Genomic DNA, 7653 nt, shown 5'->3' with positions numbered 1-7653 from the left:
CAATAGCTCAGAACTAGAAGTTTAATTAAACTGTGAATATGTCTTACAATCATAGCAAAAGGTCAAATAGGACAGGGACTCATATTTGTGAAGAATTTTTGTTGAAAGGATATTAATCACTTAACTTCCCGTTAGTCGTCGATTTGCTCGAGCGGGCGCCAGTAACGTCTCCATTTGTCCCTGTCGCGTGCTAGTGTAGCCCAATGGCATCTGTTCGCTCCGGGAACATGGAGGGCCTCAAACCGATCGTTCATGACCTTGACAAAGAAGTCTGACCATCTGGTAGGTGGGCGGCCACGCGGTCTCTTGACATCCCGTGGAATCCAATCAGTAACAGCTCTAGTCCAACGGTCGTCTTTAAATCTCATTACGTGACCAGCCCATCTGATTTTCAACACCTTGGCAAATGAGACAGCGTCCCTGATCCTTGATCGTAGACGGATGTCAGAACTCCGGATTCGTTCTCTCATTTGAGTGAAACGTGATATTCCAAGCATAGCTCTTTCTATTCTTCTTTGGGAGACCTGAATGGCGTTCTCATCTTGTTTGCGTAGGGCCCAGGTCTCTGAGGCATATGTTAATGCAGGAAGAACAGTGGAATCAAAGAGATGTGCCCGGAGCCGGAGGTTCTTCGTCCTCTTAGCTATTTCTTCGACGTTCTTGAAGGCGTTCCAAGCCGCTCTCTTCCTCCTGCGCAGCTCGGGTGCCAGGTCATTTGTCATGTTGACCTCTCGACCTAGGTACACATAGCTGTTGCATTCGGAGATGGTCGTTCCATTGAGAGCGAATGGGGCGTCAGGAACAAGGCTGTTTCTCATAAACATTGTCTTCGTAAGATTCAGCTGTAGTCCTACCTTTCCACACTCACGGTCAAAGTCGGACAGCATTTGTGCCGCTTGGCTGATGTTTGGTGTTATTAAAACAATGTCATCAGCAAAGCGGAGGTGGTGTAGTTGCCGACCATCTATCTTCACTCCCATTCCTTCCCATTCCAGTCGTCGCATGATGTTCTCAAGGGTGGCACTGAAGAGTTTTGGTGAAATGGTATCACCCTGCCGCACCCCTCTCTTGACATCAACGATCACTTCTTTGTAGAATGGTGAGATCCTGGTAGTGAATCCGCAATACAGCTCACGGAGGATCCTGATGTATTGGGCTTGAATGCCCTGATTGGCTAGGGCTTCAATGACCGCTTCCGTCTCAACAGAATCAAAGGCCTTCTTTAAATCAATGAACGTTAAGCAGAGCGGCATCTTGAACTCCCGAGAAACCTCAATGAGTTTGGTTATCGTGTGGATATGGTCGATGGTGCTGAATCCTTTGCGGAACCCTGCTTGCTCACATGGTTGTCCTTCATCTAGTGTTCTGCCAATCCTATTCAGGATGACTCGAGTGAACAACTTGTAGATGACAGACAATAGGCAGATCGGGCGATAGTTGCCAATGTCATGGATGTCTCCCTTCTTGAACAGTAGTACGGTCCTGCTGGTTTTCCATTGAGATGGAACCTTGCATTCAGACAGGTAGCGAGTGAAGAGCCGAGCCAGTGTATTGATGAGTACTGACGGCAGGTTCTTCAGGTGTTCAGGTCTGACCTTGTCTGGGCCGGGTGCTGAGAAGGATGAGAAAGGATATTATCATATGAAAAACAAGCTGTTTCAAAGTCTGGAGAGAGTGGTTTAGTGTGAAGTTGGAGGAGATAAAAAGTAGCATTTCTCATTGATCCATTTTGCAATCTGCAATGTTTCCTTATTAACCACAGGTGCTTTCATAAGTCATTACTTGGGAGATGTTGATTAGCATTGAATTTTTAGCAGATACAGTGAAGAATGCATTTATATTTCAGAAATGTTATGAGACTTCAAGTTTATTAGTCTTCTAAGATTTTCCTGTTCATGTCCTAACTTAATCTTTGACCTTGAAATAGTTAGATAATCTTTGTAAACTTCAGCTTTTCAGAATGTATTTGCATAAACTTGCTGTCCTTGAGCATGAATCCCTCCTGAGTAGTTGACCCGGATTAAATAAAATAATCCACCTACAGTACTTTACATCGCATTTTATTCTCCAGTTAAGGTTTTACACCTTAGTAAGTTTTGAAAGTTGAAACTTTAAAAAATGTAAAAGTTCTAGAGGTAAAAAAGATTAATTATATACATTTATGCGAAAATAAACCTGAAATAAAACTTTAAACACCTGTGATGGGACATTGTATCTACGATCACTTTTGAGAGGGCAGGTGCCAAATAATTCAGTTCTAATTATCCAGGGCACTGTGGACCAAGTAATCAATCTCATTGGTCATCCCTAATTGAAAGAGAACAGAACAACGCTTTTTAGAGAGTATAGATTCTGAAGAGTAGAGAGCAGTATATGCTTGCTAAAAGGTTGGATTAATAATTTAAGGCATACCAGGGTTCATTTTCTCTGTGAAGTAGGAGTCTGGTTTTCAACAGGGGAAGGAGTCCGAAGGCGGAGAAAAAGGACTTGAGGAAAATGACAAATCTGTGAAGTAACTGGTATGGAAATTTAAAACATCACAGATGCATCCAAAGAATTCGTCGTAGGGCCAGAGTGATAGTAGTGCCTTGCACACACCAAACTGGTTGTGGTTCCTACAGCACATAGGGTCCACAGAGCACTGCCAGGAGTGATCACTGAGCAGAGCGCCAGGAACACCACCAGATTGACCCAAAAGAATCCTATTTTTTTTAAAAGCATTCATTCAAAAAATTCTGAAGTTCAAGATAAATTTAAAAAATTGGGCTGGAGTGATAGCACAGCAGGTAGGCATTTGCCTTGCACATGGCCCACATGGCCGACCAGAGTTCGATTCTTCCGCCCTTCTCGGATTGTCCGGCAAGCTAACAAGAGTATCTCACCCGCCTGGCAAAGCCTGGCAAGCTACCCATATGTATTCAATATGCCAAATACAGTAACAACAAGTCTCACGATGAAGACATTACTGGGCCCGCTTGAGCAAATTGATGAACAACGGGAGGACAGTGCTACAGTACTACAATAGTACTACATTGTTTTTTCTTTTGTAAAAATCTCTTCAGTTAAACCTGGAACCACAGTCTTGGAAACAAAGATAGTGGGGGCGGGGGGGTGGGGGGATGGAGTACAAGTAAGTAACACAGGCCATGCATAATGTGTAAAGCCCGGAGGCTCTGAGTTCAACCCATGTTCCCCTGTACCCAGCACAACCATGTATGCTGCTGGTGGCCCCCAGTGCCACTGGGATTGTGGCCCTATGAAATATATGTCAGTCAGGGGGATGTGAAGCCCATCCTAGCTGAGCTAAAAAGTGGTATGTCTCCCACCGCGGCAAGGTGTGTGGGAGTTCAGTTCCAAAGGGGCAGGATGTCCTGTGAAAAGGTTCTGCATAACCGCCAGGAAATACCTAGCAACACAGCAGTGAGGTCTCATCACACACAGGTCACAAAGGATAAAAACAAGCAGTGTTGGTACGGACGTGATGATTCAGGGACCCTCATTCACTGACCATGGGAATGACTGCTGGCCTAGTTATTTAAAATAATATATGGACACTTCTCAAAGAACTAGGAATTGGACTTCTGTATGATTCAGTGACTCCACTTCATGGGATCTTCCCCCAAGGACCCCACATTCTGTTCACAAAAGACACGTGTGTTCCCAAGTTCATTGCAACATCATTCGCAGTCCCCCAAATCTGGAAATAACCCGAGTGTCCAAGAACATATGACGGGATCAAGAAACTATGGTACATCTACACAGTAAAATTCTCCTTGTCTTTTTTTTTTTATTAAAAAAATCCTCCTTGTCTTAAATAAAAGATGAAATCATCCAATTTGCTGCTGCATGGACAGATCTGTAGAGTATTGTACGAGTCAAGTTAGTGGGAAGGAGAGGGCCAGACACAGAATGATCTCTCTCATATGTGTTATATGAAGAAACGAAGGAGGAGAAGAAAAAAATGCCCAAAGGCAACAGAAACAGAATTGTCTTCTGTAAGAAACTTACGGCGGGAAGGGGGGTGCCCACTGAGATGATGGTAGAGGAAAATAAACTCTCCAGTGGATGGGGTATTGCTGGATGTTTTATGCATGAGCCCCTCGCAGTAACAGTTTTATAAACTACACAGTTCCTATCATAAATGTATCCAAGAAAGACAGAAAAGACTATTATGCAAAGAGTCATGGTCACAGGACTAAGGCAGTGAGAGAATAGAACACGAGAATGCTTAAACTGCTCCTCACCATTCACAAACTAATAATTCAGTTGCTTGGGAAAAAGTCTTAGATGTACAATGTTCACTACGTTGTCTTCATAATTTTTAGTCCTGTCACATATTTGATAAGCAATTTATAGCTATATTCAATTACAAATAAAATCCACTGGAAAGGGCCAAATACAAATTTAGAAGCTACCCGTGATGTATTCGATATGCCAAACACAGTAACAACAAAGTCTCCAATGGAGACGTTACTGGGCCCACTCGAGAAAATCGAGGAACAACGGGAGGACAGTGATATTCCTATGATATTCCACATTTTTATTAGTTTTTGGCCACACCCAGAAGTAGCCAGAACTTACTCATGGCCACTCCTGGCAAATTGAGGGACCATCTGAGGTGCCAAACGGACCCTGGGTCAGATGCAAAGAAGAGAAATGCTTTTCCACTGTCACATCTCTCCAGCACCTAGAAGTGTATTTCTTTTCTTTTTTTTTTTTTTTTTTTTGCTTTTTGGGTCACACCTGGCGATGCACAGGGGTTCCTCCTGGCTCTGCACTCAGGAGTCACCCCTGGCGGTGCTCAGGGGACCATATGGGATGCTGGGAATCGAACCTGGGTTGGCCGCATGCAAGGCAAACACCCTACCCGCTGTGCTATCGCTCCAGCACCAAGAAGTGTATTTCTTATATTTAGAAAATCAATTAATATCTTGAGAATGCATTTTACTCCTACAGAAATATTTGTGAGTAACAAAATATTTTGGCATGCAAATAACTATAGAGAGAGACGGAAGGAATCCATCCACGTTATCAGTAAGGATTGTTTGCAAAACCAAAATGAAGCAGATGTTTCTGATTTAAGATCTCCAGAATGACATGAGTTATTAATGTAAGAATGATAATATTTATAAAATGCTCCAAGGGATAGAATAAGAAATGCTATTAATGGAAGAAAGAAGCAAATGTCTTAGGAAAATGCCTTTCTACTCTCTGACTCGCCCCCCCCAACAAAAAACGATCTCTAAAACAAAATAAAGGTCACCGAGGTAGCAGAAAAGAAGAGAAAGAGCAATGAAGCAATTGAGCTATAGGAGAAAGAGTTTGATGGAATGGTCAGATAAGCCACAAGTTTGAACCGAAAGAAATTTGTTGGAAGAGATTGAGTCAGTCTTTTATCTTTTACGCAGCTGGTCAAAGGAATAAACCACTTCTAAAAATATAATCACTGGCTATTTTTATAGAACTCATATAAAAAGAGAAAGACTTTTCAAGTGGCTCAAATCTTTCTCAGACTTTCAATCTAGTGTGTCAGACATTCTTTTTTTATTCAATTACTTTAACTCTTTATTTTGCTTTTTTTGAGATGGAATTTTCTTTCCTTAGGATTTTTCTTAGTAATGTTGTACAAAACAGTAAAGGCACAGAAGAAAATTTATTTAACTATAGCCACCTCTTAGACTTGGGGCAGTAGTAAAAATCTTACAAAAACAATTATTAGCATTTAGTGCTGTTCCAATGAAGATATATATGTATATTTATACACATGCATATGTGTGTGGGAAATTTAAATGCAAATAATAAGAAAAATCTTCTTCCTTTTATTAGTATATATAGTATATATACCACAACATAGTATATATACTATAGTATAGTATGTATACTGTTATAATTTTGGTGTTACTATCTAAAAACAACATTTTCCTAAAAGTTTTATTATTTGTAATTTTTTTTTCTATTTTTGGCTTGCAATGAATTTATTCAACTAAATACTACAGTTAGTACAATTTTTCAATCACATATTTACCATCACTATATTTATTTTATTACTGTATGAATTTACCAATAAACCACATCCTTTTATAAAGCAGGATTTGTCATTGAACGCCACAAATATTGTTCTGTGGTTTATCTATCTGTATTTTATAAACTTTGAGCTGTAATTAAACCATCAATACAATTGGAATGAGCTAAATCCTGAAAACGTTGGGCCGAACGTTTTGCCACCTTTTTTTATTTCCTGCAGATGCTACATTAAAAGCAAGTCAATATAGCAACCCTGCTTTTTCCACAGTAACTCCTCCAATCTAGCCAGCAGATGTCTCTCTCAGACTCACCCAATCAGTGTAACATGATCTTTCTTCTTGAATTGGGATTCACTAGGCAGTGCAAATTTATTTTGCGCATTAAGATATAACATTACATGTTCCTTGAAGTATAATTTAAGCAGGCTACTAAATGTCAAGATGACCCAATTTCTAAAGCAAGAGAAAAGAAAAAAAAATTAGTTTATCTTTAGAGATTTCCCACTGAATAGTTCAAGATAAAACCTCTGACACGAAGTAAAGCTTAATGGTTTAAGCATGGCAGGGCAAAACTATAATTCACACCTACAAAGAAATAAACAATAGGGTTAACATGGAGCTATACAGCAAATGCTAACAGCATGCACAACACTGTACATCATTTGTGTGTGCATAGATTTAGAATGCTCCCGATTTACTAAATTCCGATTTAACAGAATATGAGAAAAAAATCGAACAAAGTGTGTCATCAGTTGCATGCATGTTCAATAAAGATGAGTTAGGATTTAAAGGGCAACTTGCCTTCTCTTTATGGCAGGCTCCACCACTTTCCTGTAGGCTAAGATTTTTATCCCTTTGATCCCTTTAGACTAATATCAAAAAGTGTTGTGATTTAATGCAGAAATCGGTGACCTTGGACTCTGGACAACAGACCCAGGAGCAGAGATCCCCTGCCTGCTACCCCAAGTCTCCAGTGACCCAGGGATCACACCCATAAGCCACACCCTAACAACACCAGATAATCTCAACCACCCTCTAGAACTCAAGGCTACTCCTCCAAGACAGGAGTACGAGGCCCCCATAACCATGCCACCAGACTCCACACCAGGCTGTTTTCACTTGGGGCATCCCAGACGGGGGAAAGTGAGAGCTCTCCCCACCCCAAGTGACCCAGCCCTGGCAGCTGACCTCCACTGCCCAAAAGTCACCATGCTCCAGGCTGCTTTCCGGATCACAACATATCATAAGACACTTCCTACCCATTTTCCGTAATTACCACACTATGTTTGATGGAGTTCAGACAGTAGGCAACAAATTATATATATCTCACTTCCAGATATACAATAAAAAAAAAAAGCTTGGCAAGCTACCAAGAGTATTCTGCCATCCTGCCATCCTGCCCACACAGGCAGAGCCTGGCAAGCTCCCCGTGGTGTATTTGTTATGGCAAAACCAGTAACTATAACAGGTCCATTCCCCTGACCCTAAAATCTCAGGGCTGGGAGGAATACAGATATTACTGGGGTCTACTCGAGTAAATAGACGGACAGTGGCATGACAATGATGCAGTGACAGTGATACAGAACAGAGGTGTTTTTTTTTTTAATGTAGGAGTACTGCTATTTATTCA

The sequence above is a fragment of the Sorex fumeus genome, unplaced genomic scaffold, assembly GCF_029834395.1.
Source record: "Sorex fumeus unplaced genomic scaffold, SorFum_2.1 ptg000099l, whole genome shotgun sequence".
NCBI classification, from domain to species: Eukaryota; Metazoa; Chordata; class Mammalia; order Eulipotyphla; family Soricidae; genus Sorex; species Sorex fumeus.
Note: the sequence above shows the minus strand (reverse complement) of the source record.